Consider the following 14,170-nt stretch of genomic DNA (forward strand, 5'->3'; position numbering starts at 1 on the left):
TTAATAAAGAAAAGAAATATTTAACTTTGTATATTTTTGTATACATTTTGATTGATGTCAAAAGGGGGAGAGAATATTTATTAGAGCAAAAAAAAATTTTGATTACATTGCTATATTACATTGCCATATTATTAGACTTTAAACCTATTTTTGCTCGTGTATTTGTCATTATCAAAAAATAGGAGATTGTTGACTCTATGAGTCCAATCCTATTTTGATAATGACAAATCACTTGGTATCTTACCTGTGCATTGAGATTGTGAACAGGATCATTACTTAGCATGCACAGAAGGTAAGAATGTCATGGAAGCCATAAGGAACATAAAGCATATACAACCTGGCACACTCCATGGAATGAGAAGAGCAAAAGGATGAAGAAGCTCAAATTTTTCAATTGTAATGGGTATTTAGTATTACTTGTATTTACATATCTCATATGATGTAGTTGGAAGCTCAAAAGACTTTAGTCTAACCTTAGGACTCATGCATTTCATGAAAAATCTATTTACAATAGTTTTAGGTTGGATGGACACTATAGAGGCAATATGATTAAATTAGAGGCCTCATCGACGAACGTCCTAGTCTCGTCGACAAATGATTGAAGGCCATTTGCCGCCGAACGATTTTTTCTCATCAACGAGAAAATACTGAGAGCTCAAAAATATCAGATAACCCACCCGTTGAAGAATCCCATGGTTTCATTGCTGAATGAGTGTTGAACACTCGTCGAAAAATGTGTCCAACTTGTCGATGAATTCGTGGCGAAGAATAGCGCTTCAGCGCGGAAACACATGAGAATTCATTAATTAAATTATCCAACGGTGGAAATCTAATCAAAGGCCGAAAATACTTATATATACCAAACCCTAAACCCTAAAGAAACAACTCTTGAACACTCTTGCCTACACTCTATTAGATTCAAACTCTTTTGGGGCATTCTTTACGTTGATTTTAAAGATTAAAGGGCATTCATTCATATTGTTGCAATCAAGATTGTGTTCTTGGAAGTTTGGTAAACAAATTATTGTGTTTTGATATTCAATCTTATTCTCAAAGCTTTTATTCTCTCACAAACTAATTGCTAAATATTGTTTGAGAGCCAGATCTTGAGTTCTTATATGATCTTGAGTTCTTATATATATATATCTGTGTGTGTGTGTGTGTGTGTGTGTGTGTGTGTGTGTGTGTGTGTGTGTGTGTGTGCGTGTGTGTGTGTGAAGATCTTCGTTGAGAAAAGGATTTGCTAAAGTTCTGAATCTTTGAAAACTATCACATTTATTCTTTATTCAACGATTTCATTTCAGCTTTATTATAGTTAAATATATTTGATCTTTGGAGAAAACTTATTGTATAAATATTTGATTTAGATTTTTGTAGAAAACTCATCGTATAAATATTTTTATAAAGATTATAAATTTGACTTAGATCTTTAAAGCATATTTATCATATATATTCTATATACAAAGATCATATAGTTGTTATTGCAAAAGACTTTATTGATCATGTTACATACAATACATTGAGCTTCAAGTTATATCATCTGAGTATGTATTAGGATTTCAATTGTACTCATTAGCTTGTTAAGGAGAATTTGAGCTTGCAGAGAATTGTAATCATATTATTGTATTGACGGTTTGGGTTGTGAACCAAGTTGAGGAGAAAGCTACGTCTTTTGTAAGCAGTAGACTGTAAAGGGATTCGTACTAGTTAAAGGAGTGGGATTAGTGGAATCCTTGAGTGGATTGCTCAAGGCGAAGACGTAGACCGAACCTCATAAAAATATGAGTTTGCATCTCTCTTCCCTCATCTCCTTTTAATTTCCGCTTGAATTTAATTATCAATCTTATATGTACGTATGTTGCTAAATATTACGTGCACTTAAGAATTGATTGGGTATCCCTAAGATTATTGAGATATTAATTAATTTTATTAGATAGTGTAATAAGTTAAAAATCTAAGTATTCCCTAACTTGTGATTATTTTGTTAAATATTAAATTAGGGATTTAGTGATAAAATAATCTTATGTAATTTTTAAATACCCCTTTCACCCCCCCCCTCCTCGGGATTACACCTAAATTAACATTCTTCATAGGGAATATATAGTTTTCTAATTGTTCTTGAATGAACTAAGAACTTATCAAAGGCCAAATCTTGGTGGCGTTCTCACTGAATCTAGGTTCTTGAAACAAGACTTCAACAGGTCTAGATCATATTGACTTGATTATTGGTGTTCTTGGGTAAGTTTTCAATTTGTTTGTGGGTTCAAAGGATTCCGTTCTCATGGGTTCACATCATTCTGTTTCTTGTAGTTGAAATTTATTTTAATCTTTTTCGAAAATTGAATTTATTATTACTAGTTGTGACCAAATCTAGGTTCTTGAAACAAGATTTCAATGGTTCCAGATCATCATGACTTGATTCTTGGTGTTCTTTGGTAAGTTTTCAATTTGTTTGTGGGTTCAAGGGATTCCGATCCCATGGGTTCACATCAATGACCCATTGTTGACCAATACCTTTGGTATGATTTTTTTACCATGCTTTGCAACTATGTGGAGAGGACTCATATATTATTTTCCTTCTTTCAGTGTCTCAAAATTTGTGTAGGACAAGGAAGAAGGTAAGGTAAGGAAAGGACATTCTATGAGAAGAATAAGTGCAAGAAGGAGAGTTTTGATTAGCAAAAAAGGGGGGGACTACATATCCCCATTAAAGCATTCAAGAGCGTTTAGGAAAGATTTCTATTGGAATTGGTGTATTCCCAAGAGAGGGTGAATTGGGTATTTAAAATGTTCTTCCTAGGTTTAGTTCAAATCCACAATCAGTAGCTTAACCTAGGGTCTGTCTAAGCAAATACTAATAACCCAGCAATATAAAACTGAGCAGATAAATAAAACAAATACAACAGGCTTAATATTTCCCAATCATTCATAATAATAAAAACATAAACATTGAAGTGCAGAAATTAAATTTGCGGAAATTAAAATCAGACATAAGAAATGTTATCGAGGTTTGGCCAAACTTGCCTACATCCCTGCCTCATGCTCACAAGTAAGAGGAATCACTAACTTTGCTCACTTACGGGTGGAGTGACACCGTTGACAACACCCTCTCCTTATTGGGCAAGGGAAAGCCCAGTTCACATTACAGGGCTAACTCCAACCTTTACAACCTAATCCTTATAGGCTAGATCACCACATCCTCAGGCCACGCCTGGAATACAACGATCAATAAAAATTTTGCGTACAATACAAGTGCTTCTTCACTAAGTAGATATGTACCACAATATAATCAATGCACTCACAAATGATAAGGATTTATGCTCAAGTGAGACCTTATAAAAGTATATGACAACTCTCAACAATGTGTATATGTGTATATATATGAGAGTGAGACCTTTGATTCAAGATAATATATTCACTAATGAATAATCAAAGAATCTTTGAGACCTTTGATTCAAGATAATATATTCACTAATGAATAAGGATGCCAAGATTCACAAGCTGGAGGAGTTTTCCCCAAACGATATTTATCAATAAAATATAATGGGAAAAACTTTAATCTACTCAAAAATCAATATCAAACAATGCAAGTATGAAAGAGAGAGTAATAAGCTTAAAGATGAATGTGAAAATGCCCACAAGATTTAAGTATTCAATCAACCTTCAAGTTGCAATAACTTTGCAAATGAAGATGAAGAACACAATGCTCTCTTTCGAAATATATATATATAATCAATAGAGTGTAAGAAAGAGATTTAACAATAAGCTTGTAAAAATGTGGGAGTGTGGAAGATTTAGCACAATAAAAATTTTAAAGAAAATTTTGCTAATCAATTTGCTAATCTGGGCAAATCAAGGAGTATATATAAAATGCTCAAAATTTTACTCTATTGGGGACACGAAGGAAATTTGGGAAAAGTTTAATTGAAGTTAACCCCTTATTAGCGCGGTTAAAAATAGCAGACCCAAAAGGTTCGGTCGACTCAAGCTCGGGTCGATTGACCGTTCATATAAAAAATAATAGTTTTCTGCTATGCTCGGTTGACCAAAAATCAGGTCAATCAACCTAAATACAAGTGATCTGGAACCTTTCATGGGTTCGATTGACTGTGATAAAGGGACGGTTTGCCATCAACTAGGTTCGGTCGACTGTGGTAATTTTGAACTACATTTTCGGTCGACTGAGGAAGGTGGTACTAAGTTCGGTTGACCGTGGACACTTAGTTCAAAGTTGATTCGGTCGATCGAGGACATTTAAATTTACTATTTTTCCCTTAATTTGACCCAAAAAATCCAACTTTTGGTTTGGTTTGGTTCCCTATGGTCTGTTTATGGCCTTTGTCAGCGTCAAAATAGGGATCAGACTCAAATAGTCAACAATCTCCCCCTTTTTGATGATGACAAACACATATGAGCAAAATGAGTTTTTCCTTAAAAGGCTCCTCCTAAGAATATGCATAACTTAAGAAATATTCAATATAGCTCAGGCATATTCAAAAAAGAAGACATAATCAATAACTTGCATTCTTTTTTAGCAATTAAGCACAAATACCTGAAACATGTGGCTCAGATATTTTAACCCCTTGTTTAAAAGCATTACTCCCCTTACACAAATATTTTCAAGTATTTTCCATTTTGCTCAGAAAAACTTCTCCCCCTTTTGTCATCAGCAAAAGGACTAAGTTATAAAACCATTTGAGCATTAAAAAGAAACTCAACTTAAAAGAGAACTCTCCCCCTTTTTGCAATAAATTGTATTTAGCTTAGAAAGACACTCCCCCTTTTTGGTATAAGATTTGGGCATAAAAACAAACATCATGACATGAATTTGAATTTTATAAAACATAGGATTACATTCATGAATCTTTTGAGGAAAGGGAAAAGAATTTTAGTTTAAAAATATTTCTTGCCAGACGAAAGTAAAAAATTTCCCTTTTGAAGCATATCCATTAAGTACAAGGGACAATGCTTGCAATAAAGTTAATCAATAAAGTTCAAGCAAGCTGAATTTTTTCTGGTTAAGCGCTTTAAGCACGATTCATAGAATAACCAGAAAACTCAACCATATAGATCCAAAATATCAACAAATGTTAAATAAAGATCATATGGAAAATTCCAAAGAATATGTGGCAAGAAAAAAATGTATTATCATTTAAAATATTTCAATAAAATCATCAAAATTTAGGACACACCATAGTGAATAACAAAAAAAATCTAAGGCAAAGGTATTGGTGAGCATAACAAGATAGAAATTTTAATTTGATGCTCCCCCTTTCAATTTTAATCGTAGTTTAGATGCAATAAGATGCTTATACTTATTAAGGATTAAATTCACTAAGCATATTAACAGTATAAGCAATCATTGTAAATTTCTTAGCATAACTATACTGGATATCAATTAAAACATTTTTATCATTTGACCAGTATAGTCATCCTTATAGGTCACAAATGCATCATAAAAAATGAATGTTAAGGCATTCTATACTGCACATGACAGAGAACAATCCATCTCTAAATATGAAGCCATAAAAGCTTGATATGATGTTCAGGATTTTCAAAAGAGCCCCAATATTCAAAAAGTTGAAACCATGAGATGCATATGAGCCCTTTAAACCTTTTCTCATAGGAAAGGAGCTCAGCTCCCCTGAATATGCGATAATTATGTAAGGATGAAATTTGATATTTATTTAATTTTCACTCATCCTTTCAAAATATTTTAACATTTATTTTATCATAATCATCTTTGTAGACGGTTTTATGTTGGGAAAAATTTAATAAAATTTCGACAGCATGCCGTCTGTAAATTAGACGTTTTCTCATAAAATATGTACCTATTAGATTCAAGCAAATAATATATAATTCAGTTTGAGCATGCAAGAACCTATAATCCACTACCAACATGTAATACACAAGATACTGCATCAGCCATGCAGTTGGCGTTCCATACAAGCATGCATTTTAGTAGTTCAAATATATACATATAGTAGGTTGTAGTGTTGTACTCATCATGGCATAAGCGAAAAATAATGTGAGAGCAATAAATTTATATAGATGTGAAAGAGAGATGCTCCCCTTGAGTTATGCACTTATTCATTTTATGCCTTTTTCAATTTCATGTTTTTTAGCCAAGAGTTATAAGATTTTCAATGATTCAGACTTGACTTTATATGCTTTGGCTTAGAGGATCAAAAAGTCATAAACAATATTTTTACAGGGTCATAAGCCTATTTTTGCCTCTTTATGATTTTCAGTGCGTGAGAGGCACATGATTAAATGGCTTCCAATTTAACTTCTCATGCATAGGTTCCTTTAAACTTTATGTTTTCTTCTAAATTGAAACCTAATGATCATCTTGGCCATTGAACTTCATTATAAGGATATAAAGCTCTAAATGATTTGACTAAATATGAGAGTTTATGACAATAGTTTACATAAATACTCTTAAAGATTTGAATCACTATTGAGTTCAGAAGAGTATTTAGAGATACAAGACAATATTAAAAATATTTGTACTGGTGGATATGTCTTGACAAATTAGACACAGAGCTCTTAAGGGTATATGAGTTTCTTAAATGCTGCTCTTTATTGATTTCTGATCGGACCAACTGGAAGGTATCCTTTGAATATAATTATCAAGCAAAGCAAGGATACAAACCAGTGAGAGGAATATCTTTACCAGATATGATCATAAGATGATAAAGATTTCCTATGGAGGAGATGGTGAATCAAAATTAGAATATTTTTATATTTTAATCTCAAGGGGAAAATTTTGATTAAACTATAAATCCTAAATCCCTTAGTCGATATCTCTGATTTTGATTATGGAGAGATGCCTTTAAATGAGCACTAGGTATAATAGGAATTTATAAAGATTAGTGCTTATGTTAGGAGTGATGACTTAATTTATTATCAATGAGCTTAGGATAGAATGATATAAATTATGAGACGGATCCCAAAAGCTCAATTTTGTGCAATGGACTAAAAATATGCTTAACTTCAGATTCTCATGTTCAAGCGTGAGTTAAGCATTTTGAATTATTTACTAAGCAAAAATGCTTTGTCCATTTTGGAAGTGAATTTTACTTTAGCAAAAAAAAGCCAATGTTTTCCAATTGTTATGATATATATATATATATATATATATATATATATATATATGTTTAGTGATCAGATTGGATAAATTACTTGTATTTTCGTAATGGCTTGATTTTCCAAGAATCTTAGTATACAAAAATTTGTATAGAGGATGCATATACAATACTACTCCCCAGACCATTTAGTCATCACAATCCCTAAGCCTAATCCTATAGATTAAAGAAGAGTTAAATAATTGTGTAATTTCTACTGGAACTCATTCTTTCTTTAGTCCTACAGGGTTTGCTTTCATTATTACCCATATCATCCTTTTATCCATGCCTCTAGCACTTCTACATACACACTTATGTAGGATGTGCCCATTCATTTCACAAAATAAGCAAACTTTATGAGCATGTAGATGATTTTGCATATTTGTTCCATTTTTACTTGACGAGGCATGATTTTGAGTTTTGACAGATGAACTCTTGTTGGAAGAATTGTCTTTTTTAACTCCTAAGGGTTTATTTGAATTATTCTTCTCACTTGCAACCTTGAATGTTGATCCAAAATCATTTTTCATTCTTCCTTCTAAGAAAGTAATTTTCAGGACTTTCCTAATTTTTCTCTTTTCTAAGATGGCATGATATTCTTTTAAATCTCCCAATTGTTTTTCTAACCTTTTGTTTTCCTTTTTCAAGATTTTTTTTTCTTTATAGACATTCTAACTACAAATTTATGCATATTTAATTAGGCATTGATAGTTTTATGTTATAAAGCATGCTTTGATAATTATATTCATCAGATGATTCAATACAAAGTATATAACAAGAATGATCACATGTGTGAATTCAAGAGTAATCCTAAGAGGGGGGGTGAATTGGGTATTTTACAAATATTTTGGTTTCTCAATCCCTAATTTAAAAATCAAACCTTACAAATACTAGTTTGGAGATCCTCAAATTTTAATATTTCACAACTTAATAAATTTAAGCTATGAATACCTCAAACAATTCAGTATTACCCAATCAATCTCAACTGCAAGAAATAATTAAGACATATACAAATATAACAATCAATAATTAAACACACGTGGAAATAAAATGAGGTAAGGGAAGAAAGAAGCAAACACAAGGTTTTTATGAGGTTCGACCAAACCAGGCCTACGTCCTCGCCTTGGGCAAAATAGCCAAGGATTCCACTGCTCTGCTCCTTAAACCTGGGCGGAGCTTCTCGTTACAATCTGCTGCTTACAAGAGGCACAACTTCCTCCTCACACTCTGGGGCTTACAAGAGGCACAACTTCCTCCTTCCCGGTTCATAACCCAAACAGTGTATACAATAGATGAATGAAATTCCTGAACACTCAAATGCTTCTTAACAAGCGAATGAGTACAATAAAAATTCTAAGCACTTACACAAGATATAACATGAAGCTCAAGTTGTATGCAAAAATATGATCTTTATATGAAAGATATATTTGTATGAGATGCTTCAAAGATCTACCGTTTAATCAATATCTCCCAAAAATGGTTTCTTAAAAATATATGCTTTTGAGATCAAAGGGTTTGATTTCAAATCACTTTATGCAAGAATAGAATATAAGATCTTTTCAAAAAATAGTCTTGAATAATACACGGAAAAACTAAGTTTTTGCTATCAAATAATTTATGCAGAAATAAAGTTAAATCTTTGAATGAAAAAATATAGCTTTGAGGATTACAAAGATTTAAACAATAGTTTTCAAATACCTTTTGCACAATTGATGTAGAATCTTTTGAATAAAAAATATGACTTTGAGTATCACAAAGATTCAAGCTTTAGAACACTGTTCCCAAAAAAAAAATCAAATAAATAAATATGGGAAAAATGGGTTTCTTGCTCCCAATAACATATTTAGATAAAGCGAATAATGGAGTAGATAACCGTTTAACAACAAGATTGAATACTCAATAAAATATTTTTCCAAACCTCAAGATCAAACTAGTCTAGCAAGAAGTTGTGAGTGTATGCACTTGGATCTTGAAGATGAGAAAGCCCAGACTTGATGTGAATGCTTTGGAGTATAGGCAAAAATTCTTAGCAAAAGGTTCAAAACTCTCAAAGAGTATGCTAAAAGTGTTTTTCTAGGGTTTAGAGTTAGGGTTTATAAGCAATCTCACCATCTAAAAAATTTCTGGTCATTCGATCATTTAAAATATTAAATTTATGTCCATGTCCACACTGAAGTGCCATTCTCCACCAAGAACTCGTCGACAAGTGGATACATTCGTCACCGAGTGTCGTTCAGTCATTTGTTGATGAAACCAGGGGATTCGTCGCTAAGTGGCCTGTGTGAGATTTATATGGTCTCAGTATCTTCTTGTCGACGATAGCCCGATCCAACATAGGTAAAATGCATATGAATATGTCATGAAAAACATGCATCCTAAGGTCAATCTATATGTCATTTTGAGTTTCGCATAATATCTTATGAGTTATGGAAATATAATCAACCTACTACGAATTACAATTGAAAATACGAATTTTCTTTATCTTTCTGCTCTTCTACTTCCATGGATTGAGCGTGTTCCTCATGGCTTCCATAACGTGCTTACCAACCGTGCATGCTAAGTCATGATCTTGTTCAAAATCTCAATGTAGAGGTTAAATGCCAAGTGATTTGTTATTATCAAAACAGGAGTGGACATATAGAATCAACAACATGAATCAGTGTACGCATCATATTCACAATTATCACTCATGCTTTCAAATGATTCATCACATAACATATAACATGAATCAACAGAGGAGTCATTGCATGACATATTTAATGAAGGAGGTTGAGATACAGTTACCTCCTTATCAACTACAACCGTTATTTCATGACTTAGCACTTCTCGATCATTTAAGCTTGGAGTATCCGGAGTGGTGGTCTCTTCTTTCTTAGACACTCCATATCTCTTTTCTAACTCCTCCCATATATCCCTCGTAGAATCACATGCCATAATCTCAAGAAAAATATTAGAACTCAAGGCACAGTCTAACATATCCAAGGCATATGAATTTAGACTAATATCATTTTCATTTTCTGGCATGCAAATTCCATTAACAATCATCTGCTAGGCCCTCCAGTCCATAGATTTTATAAATACGCTCATTTTTAATTTTCACATGGTGTAATCAACACCATAAAATACAAGAGGCCTAACCCATGATCATCCCATACCGAGTGGGGATACACTAACTAGAGCCATTGCGATCTTTTACATAAGCGGTTAAACTTTTTGCAACAAGGTTCTGATACCAATTGTTGGAATTGGTGTATTCCCAAGAGGGGAAGGGGGAGAATTGGGTATTTAAAATTTTCTTCCTAGGTTCAATTCAAATCCACAATCAGTATAGCTCAACCTAGGGTTTGTCTAAGCAAATACCAATAACTCAGCAGTATAAAACTAAGCAGATAAATAAAACAAATACGATAGGCTCAGTATTTCCCAATTGTTCACAATAATAAAAACGTAAACATTCAAGTGCAGAAATTAGATTTGAGAAAATTAAAATCAGATACAAGAAATGTTATCGAGGTTTGGCCAAACTTGCCTACGTCCCCGCCTCAAGCTCACAAGCAAGAGGATTCACTACCTTTGCTCACCTACGGGTGGAGCAACACCATTTACAACACCCTCTCCTTACTAGGTGAGGGACATCCCAAGTCACATTATAGGAATGACCCCAACCTTTACAACCTGATCCTTACAAGCTAAATCACCACCTCCTCAAGCCACGCATGGAATATAACGATCAATACAAATTTTGCGTACAATAAAAGTGCTTCTTCACTAGGTAGATATGTATCACAATATAATCAATGCACTCACAAATGATAAGGATTTATGCTCAAGTGAGACCTTGTAAAAGTATATGTCAACTCTCAACAATGTGTATATGTGTACATATATGAGAGTGAGACCTCTGATTCAAGATAATATATTCACTAATGAATAATCAAAGAATCTTTAAAACCCTAAGCAATATCAAAAAAATAATTTTCAAATGTTAAGCACAACAGATATTAGGGCTTTTAAGCTTGCTAAAATATATTTGTCAAAAGCAATATGCAAGCTTTTGAATCTTGCTATAAGGATGCCAAGATTCACAAGCTAGGAGGAGTTATTCCCAAACGATATTTATCAATAAAATAAAATGGGAAAAACTTTAGTTTACTCTCAAAAATCAATATCAAGCAATGCAAGTATAAGAGAGAGTAATAAGCTTAAAGATGAATGTAAAAATGCCCACAAGATTTAAGTATTCAATCAACCTTCAAGTTGCAATAACTTTGCAAACAAAGATGAAGAACACAATGCTCTCTTTCGAAAATATATATATATATATATATATATATATATATATATATATATAATCAATGGAGTGTAAGAAAGAGATTTAACAATAAGCTTGTAAAAATGTGGGAGTGTGGAAGATTTAGCACAATAAAAATTTTAGAGAAAATTTTGCTAATCAATTTGCTAATTTATTGCTAATTTGGGCAAATGAAGGGGTATATATAAAATACCCAAAATTTTAGACCGTTGGGGACACAGAAGAAATTTTGGGAAAAGTTTAATTGAAGTTAACCCTTGATTAGCACGGTTAAAAATAGCAGACCTAAGAGGTTTGGTCGACCCAAGCTCGGGTCAGTCGACCGTTCATATAAAAAATGACATTTTTTCGCTATGCTCCGTTAACCAAAAATAGGGTCAGTTGACAAAAAATAGGGTCGGTCAACCTAAAGACAAGTGGTCCGGAACCTTTTGCGGGTTTGGTCGACCGTGATAAGGGGACAGTTTAACATCAACAAGGTTCGGTCAACCGTGGTAATTTTGAACTACATTTTTGGTTGGCTAAGGAAGGTGGTTGATGAATCCCTAAAATACATGATTCCAGACCCTCATTTTCCCATAAAACCTGCACCTGATAACTGGTTGTTTTCAAAAGATAAAACAATTTAGGCATGCAACAACTTATAATCCACTACCAGCATGCAATTCACATCCACCGCATCCGCCAAGCAGGAGGCATCCTAGACTAAGCATACAATCAGGTAGCAATTATCAATTCAAAAAAATAATCTATCCATCAAAGAATATAAATAGTGTTGACCCTATGAGTCTAATCCTGTTTTGATAATAACAAATCACTTGGTATTTGACCTGTGCATTGAGATTGTGAGTAGGAACATTATTTAGTATGCACAGAAGGTAAGGAAGTCATGGAAGCTACGAGGATTAAAGCATATACAACCTGACACAATCCATGGAACTAAAAGAGTAGAAGAATGAAAATGCAAGCGTAAAGTTCAAGATCGTCATGGGAATGGGTATGTAGAATTGATTGTATTTGCATAATTTATATGATATAGCTAGAAGCTCAAAATATACCCTACACATGCATATCATGAAAATCTTCTAGGGTTAAATGTGGACTTAGAGATACTTCCAATTGATCCTGCACACAAACTCATTAACCATTAAATACGAAGAGTATTTGTCATTATCAAAATCGGGTATGACCCATAGGGTCAACAATCTACCCCTTTTTTATGATGACAAATACTTGCCTACTTCTCCCCCTTTTAGAAACAACAAAAAGGGCCTAAATAAACATTTAATTATATAGGCAAATAATCATCTAAATACAAGATATGTCTGTGAAAAGGTTTTTAGAAAATTCGGCAGCATGTTATTTGAAAATAGAACATTTCCCAAAAATCTTTGTATACAAGTGACCTGATTGAGTAATATATTTACAAGATATCCACAACTTCTTACTCAAACAGTTCAGTATTCTAAAAACATAAATATAACTATCAATCATGTAAGAGATATGATAGTCATGCATTTTATAGCACAAACAAATTCATAGAGTATCAAGCAATGACAAGTTTAGTAATTAAGCACACAAACTATATAACTGGTTATTAAAATATTTAAATGACATGAAAAACATAGTTAAAACAAAAATATCCTCAAACCATTGCGATTTAAGCATTTCATCAGACCCGCAGAAAATTTGAATTTAAAGACATGCGGTATATAAAGAATAGGTTTGAGCATAAACATGGTCTAACTAGTTCGCATGCATTTTTATGTGTAGTTATTGAACCAGTTATGCGACTTTAAAACCATATGTGTATATAATAATAATAATAATAATAATAATAATAATAATAATAATAATAATAATAATAATAATAATAATAATAATAAGGCAAAAGAGAAAAAAAATTTAGTTTTGAAATTAGTTCTTGCCATAAAGTATTACAATAAATATATATGTATATACATATAAATATATATCTCCCTTTTGATATTTGCAAAAAGTACTAAGGGTGCTTGTTAAAAAAGAAGTGTTAAAGATCAGGCAAGCACAAATTTTCTGGTTTGTCAATTAAGCACATACAAAAATATAACCAGAAAACCACAACAATAATGATCCTAAAGATTTAACAATTGCATGCAAGATCATATGACTACCACAAAGAACGTGTGGTTAAGTATTATATTTTTTAATTAAGATATTCAATAAGATCATCACAATTGAGCACGTGCCATAATGAATAAAAAACTTATCTAAGCTAAAAATATTGGTGAGCACAACAAGGTAGGAATTTAATTTCAGATGTTCCCCCTATCAATTTTAGTATGTGCTTAGACTCTTTAACTACTTATACTATCCAAAGATTAATTTCATTATACTCAGTTATATAAGCCATTCATTTGAAATCCTTTTAAACCAACCATACTGATGATTTATTAACAATATACTAATTAGTATGGTTATCCCTATAGGTCATAGATGCATCTTAGAAAATATTTTTAAAGGCATGAACTAATACTCACAACCAAGAGCAATCCATATCTATTTATAGACCTTTAAGCACTGGATATGATGTTCAGGGTTTTCTGAAGAGCCTCAATATTCAAGAACGTGAATTGATGCATATGAATCCTTTAAGTTCTTTTTATAGGGATGGAGCTGAGCTCCTCTAATTATTCGATGATTATGCAAGGATAAAGTTTAATTTTCATTTAGTTTTCACTCATCATTTCAA

The sequence above is a fragment of the Malania oleifera genome, unplaced genomic scaffold, assembly GCF_029873635.1.
Source record: "Malania oleifera isolate guangnan ecotype guangnan unplaced genomic scaffold, ASM2987363v1 ctg379, whole genome shotgun sequence".
NCBI lineage: Eukaryota > Viridiplantae > Streptophyta > Magnoliopsida > Santalales > Ximeniaceae > Malania > Malania oleifera.